The following is a 12,791-nucleotide window of genomic DNA, read 5'->3' as shown; positions in this document are numbered from 1 at the left end:
CCTCCTCCCTTCCCTCTATCCCCCCCTTTCCTTCCTTTTCTCTTCCCTTTTGTTTCCTTTTTCTTGGCCTCTGCCCCCCTCCTCCTCTTTATAACAAGGTCCCTCTAATTACATCCTAAGGGTGCCTTGCTGTTAACCCTTTCCTCAGATCTCTGCCTCCTGTGAGATCACTCTGCATACTCCATTTGGCTCCATGGATCAGCAGAGGTTTTTCCTACCATACTAGAAAGCTAAATGTCTGCTGACTTATCTGGATCACACACTTGTCAGGTTCTTAATTGTGAGGCAATTCCTTCTTTCTGTTATATTTACGCACCATAAGACAGCTGTCATATTCCTCCTGAAAAGCACATCTGCTCTGGAGAGCAACATTTCTTTGGATAGAATATTGGCCTATAATATTAATATGTCAACACCATATACCAGTGGTCTTCAACCTGCGGACCGCCAGATGTTGCAAAACTACAACTCCTAGCATGCCCGGACAGCCAACGGCTGTCCGGGCATGCTGGGAGTTGTAGTTTTGCAACATCTGGAGGTCCGCAGGTTGGAGACCACTGCCATATACCATAACATACATGAAGAGAAGGTGTGTGTGTGTGTGTGTGTGTGTGTGGGGGGGGGGGGGGGTTCTTCCACTTCTTATATGTTTTGATGTCTTTTTTCTTACTTCCTTTAATACCTAGAGTCTTCTGTCTTAGGCCCCGTTCACACTACGGAATTCCCACGGAATTTCAGGGCGGAATTCTGCGGTGTGAAGTTTAACATTAGTGTGAACGGGTTTCCGCGAGACCCGTTCACACTGCGGAATTTCAGCAGCGGAAATGTCCGCGCACAGAAAGAACATGTTCATTCTTTGCGCGGATTCCGTGAGCACTGCATAGCCGTCAATGGTGACGGCTCAGTGCCCCGCGGCCCTAGCGCCGAAACACCATCAGCGGCGGCCGCCAGGCGGAAGCTCCGCTCGCGGAATTCATCCGCGAGAATTCCGACGTTTGAACGCACCCTTACTGAAGCCTTGAGACAGTGGGGCCCCTGCCAGTGGTGTAATGTTCCAAATCTTTAACCAGACCCCTGAACATCATGTGGCGTCTTTCTAATACTGGTGTTCTCTTATGTCAGTGGGATTTAGATGGATGAAGGGGGGACTCCAACCTTTGCCCCCTCTGGAGTGACATGCCTGGCTCTGGTAAGATTGGTCCTTTCTGTTTTTTCTATAACACTTGAACAGGGCTCATCCTCTTCATGGATAAACCAAGACAATGGAGGGAGGAGATACGCAATCATTTCTAGTGACTAGGGATAAGGGTCTATGGAGACATCAACCAGCAACATTATTATTTGTTAGACCCCAGTCCGAAATATTGGGAGGTTTAGGCCAAAGTTCACAAAATGTCCTCATGTTGTCCTATGTTCCATTCTATAAGACAGCCCGATCAGTTGTTTCATAAATTTATAAAGTTACCCATACATTGCCCAATACTGATCTGATGGCACAGTCCAAAATTGGGCCTTTTAACACTACTGACCACCACAAGTGCAATATAACAATGGCACGTGGGCAGGCATCACATGCTGCGCTTGTTTCTAGTTCTGTGCCTTGTACACGTATCCTGAGCTGTTTCCCTGATTTATGTATAGTGTTTGTTTATTTGTATTGAACATTGTTACGCCCTGCACTTTTTTTTAGTAATTAGGTAATTAGGGACTGGCATCATGGTTGGGCCATCCTATTTAGGAAGGTCATATAATCCATCCTCTCTGTCCATATATGTGCAACAATACCTTACTACTACTTACAGGTTTTACCTTTACGTTTTTGTTAGGGTTAATCTGTTGAGGCAACGGAGTGGGTTAATTAGTGTGGACTTTGTCCTGACTCCTCCTTTCCCCTGATAGATGCCCGTATATAACCTGTCTTTGTAGTGAATTACAATGTGCTGAGACAAAGGGTGTATACCCGAAACGCGTCCATACTGAATATTGGTTGTTGTTTGCCTGGCTGAGGCCCGCTTGCATGCGATTTTATGGGATCCGAATAAACAGTTTTTTCATCGTACCACTGGCTACCTATTTCTGTTCCTTTGTTTATTTGTATTGAACATTGTTACGCCCTGCACTTTTTTTTTAGTAATTAGGTAATTAGGGACTGGCATCATGGTTGGGCCATCCTATTTAGGAAGGTCATATAATCCTCCTCTCTGTCCATATGGGTGCTCTGTGTCCCAAAGGCTAGCCTTATCCACAACATGCGCCCAAGGTAAAGAGGCGGCACCCCAAATCATCCATCTAGTATACAAGCACACCTGTATCCTTTATGGGTGGATAAAAAGACAGAGGTGGTACCCCAAAAGGCAGGGATAGAGGTCTAGGCACTTATCCCTGCCCAACAAGACATGCAAGTTGTGAAAAACCAAAAATGTAAACATATTGAGTGATGCAACTGATTTTTCCATCTCGACAAAAAAGCGGGATGGTGCATGGACCCTTTTAGATGGACTGACATTAACCCAGTATCCATTCTTTAAATCAACTCTCATCTAAGAGTCCATGGCTTGACTATGGTGGGGGCAGGGCCACATGAAAGGGGTCACTATTATATGGAGAGATGTGCAGGATTTCCTAACCTGCTAAAAGAATACAATCAGTCATCGAATTAGTGTTTTCTGGGCCTACTTCACAGACGGGTCGGCTGATAATTGCCCCATGTAATAGGGCTATGTCAGCCTTTTGGATCTGCCCTGTACAGCTTAGCAGGTCTAGAAAACCTTGAGAAAAAAAGCATAGTGGGCTCTCAAGTTCCAATATTAATTGGGTGCAAAACAACCATTGTAAGTCCAAAACGTCACCCCAAAATAAGGAAAAAATATATAGGCAAAACAGATTGGAAAGAAGAGGCACTTCTTCAGAATCCTGTGCAGAACACACACTGTACCAGAACATGAAGCAGCTCATCCCAGCACAGGTAAAAACTAGTACAGTACTGGACTGGACTGTAGGGAGGCGCTACTAGGCATCCAATGAGTGCATGCCCTTCAGTAATTCAGAGATTTGTCAGTCAAATGCCGACTGTGACTGGTCAGTTTTCAATGGTCCAGGAAAGACTATTTTATATTATGTGAATAGACAAATTATTCAAATGAATTTCTACGTTTAGCATAGTACATCCATTAGTAATATATTCTGAACCATATGGGGATCAGAAATGAAATGTGTCATCAGAAAATGACCGATTGTTTAACTCCTTAAAGGGGGACTCCAGTGGAAACAAGTAGAAAACAAAGGTTTTCAAATCAACTGGTGCCTAAAAGTTAAACAGATTTGTAAATTAATTCTATTAAAAAATCTTAATCCTTCCAGTACTTATCAGATGGTGAATAAAACAGAGACATTTGTGAATTTCTTTTCTGTCTGACAACAGTGCTCTCTGCTGACACCTGTCCAGATTAGAATCATATCCCCATGGAAAACCTCTCCTGCTCTGGACAGTCCCTGACACGGACAGAGGTGTCAGCAGAGAGCACTGTTGTTAGGCTGGAAAGAACTTCACATATTTCTCTGTAGTATATTTGTAGTATACAGCAGCTGATAAGTACTAGAAGGGTTAAAGGGTACCTCTCATCAAAAAAACGTTTGATATATTATTGATTAATGTATGCAGAATAACTTTACAATTGCATGTTATTAAAAAATATGCTTCTTTCTATTTAATTTTCCACTTTGAAGAAATGACCACTAGGGGTCTCCCTACCCGTCCTGGCAGCAAGCATTTCAGACTCATGCTGGAGTCCTAAACACTATGAGCTGCCAGTCTGCTTTGTTTACAAAGGAGAACACTCAGAGCTGCCAGCCTGCTTTGTTCACAGCCTGTTTGTCTGTGAACAAAGCAGGCTGGCAGCTCTGAGTGTTTAGGACTCCAGCATGAGTCAGAAATGCTTGCTGACAGGACTGATCGGGAAAAATACAATAGAAAGAAGAGTATTTTTCATTAACATGCTATTGGAAAGTTATTCAACATTCATTAATCTAAAATATATCAAAAGTTTATTTGATGAGAGGTACCCTTTAAGATTTTTAAATAGAATTTATTTACAAATCTGTTTAACTTTCTTGCACCAGTTGATTTTTTTTCACTGGCGTTCCCCTTTAAGGACAATAGACATAAATGTACATCCTGATGTGCTGGTACTTCGCTCACCAGGACGTACATTTACGTCCTGTACATGACCTGAGCACCGGAGTGGTAATTGCGTAATGCACGGCAGGACCCGGCTGCTAAAAGCAGCCTCGGACTCACCGGTAATGGCAGACAACATCGCACTGATATCCGCCATTAACCCCTCAGATGCCGTGATCTATACAGATCACAGCATCTGCGGCAGTGCGGCTATTGTAATGGCTGATCTGATCGCCCATGGTGCCCGGGGATCAGATCAGCCAAGGTGGCAGACATATACACAAAAGGGATACTAAAATAAAACTACAGGTCATGGCACAAAAATCAGCCCTCATAGAGCCCGTATGAGGAAAAATGTGAAAGTTATAGGTGGTTAAAATATGGCAATTTTAAACATACTGATTTTGTAAAAAGAAGTTTGAGATTTTTTAAAAACAATACAATAATAGAAAAGTATAGAAACTTGTTTTAACCATTTTGACTGACAGAATAAAGAACACATGTCATTTTTACCGTAAAGCGTACAGTGTGAAAAAAAAAAACCTCCAAAATTTGCTAAATTTGGGTTTTTATTTAAATTTCCTCACACAAATAATTTTTTGGGGGGTTTGCCGTACATTTTATGGTATAATAAGAGGGGATGATTACGAATAACAATTGGTGACAGAAAAAACAAGCCCTCATATGGGTCTGTGGATGGAAATAGAGCTATGGATTTTAGAAGGCGAGGAGGAAAAAACGAAAATGTAAAAATAAAATTGTCCTGGTCCTTAACCCCTTAAGGACCAAGGACGTACTGGTACGTCCTTGGTCCTGCTCTCCTGATATAACGCGGGGCTACACAGTAACCCCGCGTCATATCACGGCGGGCCCGGCGTCATAGTGAAGCCGGGACCCGCCTCTAATAGTGCGCAGCGCCGATCGCGGCGCCCCGCGCTATTAACCCTTTAGCCACGTGCTCAGAGCTGAGCCGCGTGGCTAAAAGTGAAAGTTGCCGGCTAGCTCAGTCGGGCTGTTCGGGATAGCCTCAGCTAATCGCGGCATCCCGAACAGCTTACAGGACAGAGACGGTGATCGGACAGAGACTACCTGCCTCCTCGCTGTCCGATCACTGAATGACTGCTCAGTGCCTGAGATCCAGGCATGAGCAGTCATGCGGCAGAATCATCGATCACTGGTTTCCTATGAGAAACCAGTGATCAATGATGAAGATCAGTGTGTGCAGTGTTATAGGTCCCTATGGGAGCTATAACACTGCAAAAAAAAAGGGAAAAAAAAAAGTGAATAAAGATCATTTAACTCCTCCCCTATTAAAAGTTTGAATCACCCCCATTTTCCAATAAAAAAAAAACACAGTGTAAATAAAAATAAACATATATGGTATCACCGCATGCGGAAATGTCTGAATTATAAAAATATATCATTAATTAAACCGCACGGTCAATGGCTTGCGCGCAAAAAGATTCCAAAGTCCAAAATAGTGCATTTTTGGTCACTTTTCATATCATTTAAAAATGAATAAAAAGCGATCAATAAGTCCTATCAATGCAAAAATGGTACCGTTAAAAACTTCAGATCACGGCGCAAAAATGACCCCTCATACCGCCCCATACACGGAAAAATAAAAAAGTTATAGGGGTCAGAAGATGACAATTTTAAACGTATTAATTTTCCTGCATGTAGTTATGATTTTTTCCAGAAGTCCGAAAAAATCAAACCTATATAAGTAGGGTATCATTTTAATCGTATGGACCTACAGAATAAAAATAAGGTGGCATTTTTACAGAAAAATGTACTGCGTAGAAACGGAAGCCCCCAAAATTTACAAAACTGCGTTTTTTTTTTTCAATTTTGTCGCACAATGATTTATTTTTTTTGTTTCACTGTAGATTTTTTGGCAAAATGACTGACGTCATTACAAAGTAGAATTGGTGGCGCAAAAAATAAGCCATCATATGGATTTTTAGGTGCAAAATTGAAAGAGTTATGATTTTTTAAAGGCAAGGAGCAAAAAACGAAAATGCAAAAACGGAAAAAACCCCGGTCCTTAAGGGGTTAAGTGGTTAAATCAAGTTTTATGTTGACCAATTTTTTTTAAAGAACTGTCAACTGTCAACCAGCCAGCCGAGTATCCTTAGCATACAAGTCCACATTATACTGAAACCTCTGCCTACCACATCAGCATCCCCCTCCCTGTAGAATGGTCACAGAGAATGCCCAATAGACAATAAATAATGGGAGGCTGCTGCAGTGGAATTTATGAACAGAATTTCTCAGCTTGGAAATTCTTCCATGTGGATGGGCCCTAAGAGTTTTACCTGGGGAAAGTCCACACAGTAATATACACTAGATGTGTGGTCTGTCACAGAGGGAGATTTATCAAAACCTGTCCAGAGGAAAAGTTGCTGAGTTGCCCATAGCAACCAATCAGATCGCTTCTTTCATTTCTCAGAGGCCTTTCCAGAAATGAAAGAAGCGATCTGATTGGTTGCTATGGGCAACTTAGTGACTTTTCCTCTAGACAAGTTTTGATAAATCTTCCCCTGTCTGTTCAGGGATCTAAACTTGGCTCTAGGTGCTCTGTTTTCTCTCTACAGGAGTCAATGTGATTCTCCTCCACAAACTGACCTTTGTGTGCTTTCCCCAGCTACAGCCTATGTTGGCTGCCCTCTGTGGATGCAACCACCCCCCATCACTCACTATCTGATGATAGATGTATGCTAGGTGAAGGAGTTACATAGGGGGAGCTTCATCAAAACCTGCGCAGAGGAAGAGTGGTGCAGTTACCCATAGCAACCAATCAGATGGCTTCTTTCATTTTTAAAGAGGCCTGTGAAAAAGTAAAGAAGTGATTTGATTGGTTGCTTTGGGCAACTGCACCACTTTCCCTCTGCACAGGTTTTAATACATTTTCCCCATAGACTCCACAACAACAAAATGGTAGAAAAGCTTGCCCTAGTGGCATGTTAGTTTATTATACTAATAGTATAGTGTTCTTCATATTCCTCAATATTCTACACACTGGAGGAATACAGTTAAGGCTTAAAGAAACACAAACCTTAGAAATAAAAATAAGTGATGATATAGGGGGAGATTTATCAAAACCTGTGCAGAGGAAAACTTGCCCAGTTGCCCATAGCAACCAATCAGATTGCTTCTTTCATTTTTCACAGGCCTTCATAAAAATGAAAGAAGCAAGCTGATTGGTTGCTATGGGCAACTGGGCAAGTTTTCCTCTGCACAGGTTTTGATAAATCTCCCCCATAATGTTTAGTAGCATGCACAGTTTTCTGCAAGTTCCTGAAACAGTCTTCTTGCTGATCTCTTTCAATTTTTTTCAACTGGCAGCTTCTCCACTCACACTAAACCCAATACATTGGGTTATAGTGTGGGTGAACAGGAGTCCAACGATGGGTCACTTACATATGTCCAGAAGGCCCTGAGATATGCCCCCCAGAAGATGCTAAATTCGGTGAATTGCACAGAGGGGTGGGGCTTTGCCAGCTCAATTTACATATTTATTCTCTTTGACTCCACTTCACTAGGATGAGAAGTCAGAAAATGAACATGTAAATTGAGTGGGCGGAGCCCTGCCCCCCCCCCCCCCCCCCCCCCCCCCCCGTGGGTTTAGTGTGGGTGAACAGGCTGACAGTTTTCCTTTAAAGTGGGGTTGCCCTAGCAGCTTACAGCTTTCTCTTCTCCTCTGCCTGTTTGCAGTGGCCAGAGGTGGTTGGGAAAGCCAAAAGTGGGGGGACTCCCACAATGGGGGGAATTCAACAATCCTGTGTATGTTTTTAACCTTTAGTTTTGGGCTTCCTTTTTGGTTGTCCAGGTTCAAATTCATCATAAGGTGTACGTTCTTTGATGAATCTGGTATCATGTGGTATAATGCGTTCATCCATATCTTTTTTTTTTCCCACCTGGTATTCCATCAACCAAACAGCTGTCTGGGCATGCTGGGATTTATAGTTTAGCAAAATCTGGAGGGCCACAGTTGGGATATCACTGTATAGTGATCTCCAAACTGCGACCGACATGTGGACTAACATGACCGCTGCCACCGCTACACGACTCACATGACCACCACCGCTACAGGACTCACATGACCACCACCACTACAGGACTCACATGACCACCACCGCTACAGGACTCACATGACCACCACCGCTACAGGACTCACATGACCACCACCACTACAGGACTCACATGACCACCACCGCTACAGGACTCACATGACCACCACCGCTACAGGACTCACATGACCACCACCGCTACAGGACTCACATGACCACCACCGTTACAGGACTCACATGACCACCACCGCTACAGGACTCACATGACCACCACCGCTACAGGACTCACATGACCACCACCACTACAGGACTCACATGACCGCCACTGCTACAGGACTCACATGACCACCACCGCTACAGGACTCACATGACCACCACCACTACAGGACTCACATGACCGCCACTGCTACAGGACTCACATGACCGCCACTGCTACAGGACTCACATGACCACCACCGCTACAGGACTCACATGACCGCCACCGCTACAGGACTCACATGACCACCACCGCTACAGGACTCACATGACCACCACCGCTACAGGACTCACATGACCACTACCACTACAGGACTCACATGACCGCCACTGCTACAGGACTCACATGACCACCACCGCTACAGGACTCACATGACCACCACCACTACAGGACTCACATGACCGCCACTGCTACAGGACTCACATGACCACCACCGCTACAGGACTCACATGACCACCACCACTACAGGGCTCACATGACCGCCATTGCTACAGGACTCACATGACTGCCGCTGCTGCTGCTACAGGACTCACATAACCTCCGCTAGAGGATTCACATAACCACCACTGCTACAGGACTCACATGACCACCATGACCACCACTGCTACAGGACTCACATGACTGCCGCCGCTGCCGCTATAGGACTCACATGACCGCCGCTACAGGACTCACATGACCACCACCGCTACAGGACTCACATGACCACCACCGCTACAGGACTCACATGACCACCACCACTACAGGACTCACATGACCGCCACTGCTACAGGACTCACATGACCACCACCGCTACAGGACTCACATGACCGCCACTACAGGACTCACGTGACCGCCACCTCCACTTCAGGACTCACATGACCGCCACCGCTAAAGGAGTCACATGATCGCCGCTGCTATAGGACTCACATGACCTCCGCCACTGCTACAGGATTCACATGACCGCTGCTGCTACAGGACTCACACTATCACCGCTGCCAGACCCGCCCCGCACCAACAGGTTAATAGATCAAATAACGAAAATTTAGAAAGTAGCCATGGACAGCGTTTTTTATACACCAGAAAAGACCTGGTGTATAATTGCGCCTAATTAATGTAGGATGCGACATAACATGCAACCTGTCGCACGTGAGGAATTTGTGACCACTGCAAATAATAACAAATAGTAAAGTCGGGAACGGAAAACTGTATAAATGTGTCGCAGTCAGGGACAAGCGACAATAAAAGCGACAAATATAGACTAAAAAAAAGAGGGTAAACACCTTGATGAATTCCCCCCAATATGTATAACTCCTGTAGACTTTAATAGGAGTTGCGACAGTGGCGTCGCCCAGCAGGATACCTAACTCCAGGATTTATTAAATTATTTTGTACATTATTATGGGGGCAGCTATCTTGCCTGAGCCTTTTTTTTAATATGCATTTAGAGATATGCTTTACAGCAAGCCCCGTGGACATAAGCAACAATAAAGTGGAGCTGATCCATGGCATTAATGCCTAAAGAGAAGGACAGCACATTGGCCGGCATTTATCATTATAGGTGTAAGTGGAGCATTATTTTTAACACCCTTTTTTTTTTGGTATGCTGGTAATGTGAAGGAGCACTGTCACGATGTCGGCTGGCAGGTAGTGGATCCTCTGTGCCAGAGAGGGATTGGCGTGGACCGTGCTAGTGGACCGGTTCTAAGCCACTACTGGTTTTCACCAGAGCCCGCCGCAAAGCGGGATGGTCTTGCTGCGGCGGTAGTGACCAGGTCGTATCCACTAGCAACGGCTCACCTCTCTGGCTGCTGAAGATAGGCGCGGTACAAGGGAGTAGGCAAAAGCAAGGTCGGACGTAGCAGAAGGTCGGGGCAGGCAGCAAGGATCGTAGTCAGGGGCAACGGCAGAAGGTCTGGAAACACAGGCAAGGAACACACAAGGAACGCTTTCACTGGCACTAAGGCAACAAGATCCGGCAAGGGAGTGCAGGGGAAGTGAGGTGATATAGGGAAGTGCACAGGTGAACACACTGATTGGAACCACTGCGCCAATCAGCGGCGCAGTGGCCCTTTAAATCGCAGAGACCCGGCGCGCACGTGCCCTAGGGAGCGGGGCCGCGCGTGCCGGGACAGAACAGACGGAGAGCGAGTCAGGTAGGGGAGCCGGGGTGCGCATCGCGAGCGGGCGCTACCCGCATCGCGAATCGCATCCCGGCTGGCAGCGGAATCGCAGCGCCCCGGGTCAGAGGACGTGACCGGAGCGCTGCCGCGGGGAGAGTGAAGCGAGCGCTCCGGGGAGGAGCGGGGACCCGGAGCGCTCGGCGTAACAGTACCCCCCCCTTGGGTCTCCCCCTCTTCTTAGAGCCTGAGAACCTGAGGAGCAGACTTTTGTCTAGGATGTTGTCCTCAGGTTCCCAGGATCTCTCTTCAGGACCACAACCCTCCCAGTCCACTAAAAAAAAATTTTTTCCTCTGACCTTTTTGGCAGCTAAAATTTCTTTGACCGAGAAGATGTCCGAGGAGCCGGAAACAGGAGTGGGAGGAACAGATTTGGGAGAAAAACGGTTGAGGATGAGTGGTTTGAGAAGAGAGACGTGAAAGGCATTAGGGATACGAAGAGAGGGAGGAAGAAGAAGTTTATAAGAGACAGGATTAATTTGACACAAAATTTTGAAAGGACCAAGATAGCGTGGTCCCAACTTGTAGCTCGGGACACGGAAGCGGACATATTTAGCGGAGAGCCATACCTTGTCTCCAGGGGAAAAAACGGGGGGGGCTCTTCTTTTCTTATCCGCGAACTTCTTCATGCGTGATGAAGCCTGTAAGAGAGAATTTTGGGTCTCTCTCCATATGATGGAAAGGTCACGAGAAATTTCATCCACAGCGGGCAGACCAGAGGGCAAGGGAGTAGGGAGGGGGGGAAGAAGGTGACGGCCGTACACCACGAAAAATGGGAATTTGGAGGAAGACTCAGAGACCCTGAAGTTATACGAGAATTCGGCCCATGGGAGGAGATCTGCCCAGTCATCCTGGCGGGAGGAAACAAAATGTCGCAAATAATCACCCAAGATCTGGTTAATCCTTTCTACTTGTCCATTGGACTGGGGATGATATGCAGAAGAAAAATTTAATTTAATCTTGAGTTGTTTACAGAGAGCCCTCCAGAATTTAGACACGAATTGGACGCCTCTATCCGAGACAATCTGCGTAGGCAACCCGTGAAGACGAAAAATGTGTACAAAAAATTGTTTAGCCAACTGAGGCGCAGAAGGAAGACCAGGAAGAGGGATGAAATGTGCCATTTTGGAGAATCGATCAACGACCACCCAAATAACAGTGTTGCCACGGGAAGGGGGTAAATCAGTAATAAAATCCATACCAATCAGAGACCAAGGCTGTTCGGGGACAGGCAGAGGATGAAGAAAACCAGCGGGCTTCTGGCGAGGAGTCTTATCCCGGGCACAGATAGTGCAGGCTCGTACAAAGTCCACAACATCCGTCTCCAGAGTCGGCCACCAATAGAAGCGGGAGATGAGTTGCACAGATTTCTTGATACCCGCATGACCTGCAAGATGGGAGGAGTGACCCCATTTGAGGATTCCGAGGCGTTGGCGAGGAGAAACAAAGGTCTTTCCTGGAGGAGTCTGCCTGATGGAGGCAGGAGAAGTGGAGATCAGGCAGTCAGGTGGAATGATGTGTTGCGGAGAGAGTTCAATTTCTGAGGCATCCGAGGAACGAGAGAGAGCATCGGCCCTAATGTTCTTATCGGCAGGACGAAAGTGAATCTCAAAATTAAATCGGGCAAAGAACAGAGACCACCGGGCCTGGCGAGGATTCAGCCGTTGGGCAGACTGGAGGTAGGAGAGGTTCTTGTGGTCGGTGTAGATAATAACAGGAGAACTTGATCCCTCCAGCAGATGCCTCCATTCCTCTAGTGCTAATTTAATGGCTAGAAGCTCTCGATCCCCGATGGAGTAGTTCCTCTCCGCTGGAGAGAAGGTCCTAGAGAAAAAACCACAAGTGACAGCATGCCCGGAAGAATTTTTTTGTAGAAGAACAGCTCCAGCTCCCACTGAGGAGGCATCAACCTCCAATAGGAAGGGTTTGGAAGGGTCAGGTCTGGAGAGGACGGGAGCCGAAGAAAAGGCAGACTTGAGTCGTTTAAAGGCGTCTTCTGCTTGAGGGGGCCAGGACTTGGGATCAGCATTTTTTTTGGTTAAAGCCACGATAGGAGCCACAATGGTAGAAAAATGTGGAATAAATTGCCTGTAATAATTGGCGAACCCCAAAAAGCGTTGGATAGCACG

At 46.0% G+C, this 12,791-nt stretch overlaps 1 protein-coding gene across 3 annotated transcripts in view; it reads right to left on the bottom strand.

Annotated features, from left to right (window-relative positions):
- Positions 1-12,791, bottom strand: part of LOC130268744 (transducin-like enhancer protein 1) — a 124,122-nt gene that overhangs the window by 54,442 nt on the left and 56,889 nt on the right. Inside the window, exon 1 of one of the 3 annotated variants that reach the window (XM_056518054.1) lies at positions 6,806-6,929. The exons of 1 other annotated variant lie outside the window; for it this stretch is intronic. The gene's annotated coding sequence lies outside the window, so the exon portion shown is untranslated. Of the gene's footprint in view, positions 1-6,805; positions 6,930-12,791 lie in introns of those variants that run through there. One more of the 3 variants, XM_056518056.1, reaches the window with a different exon arrangement.

Source organism: Hyla sarda, chromosome 1 (genome assembly GCF_029499605.1).
Source record: "Hyla sarda isolate aHylSar1 chromosome 1, aHylSar1.hap1, whole genome shotgun sequence".
NCBI classification, from domain to species: Eukaryota; Metazoa; Chordata; class Amphibia; order Anura; family Hylidae; genus Hyla; species Hyla sarda.
This window is presented reverse-complemented; position numbering and strand designations above follow the sequence as displayed.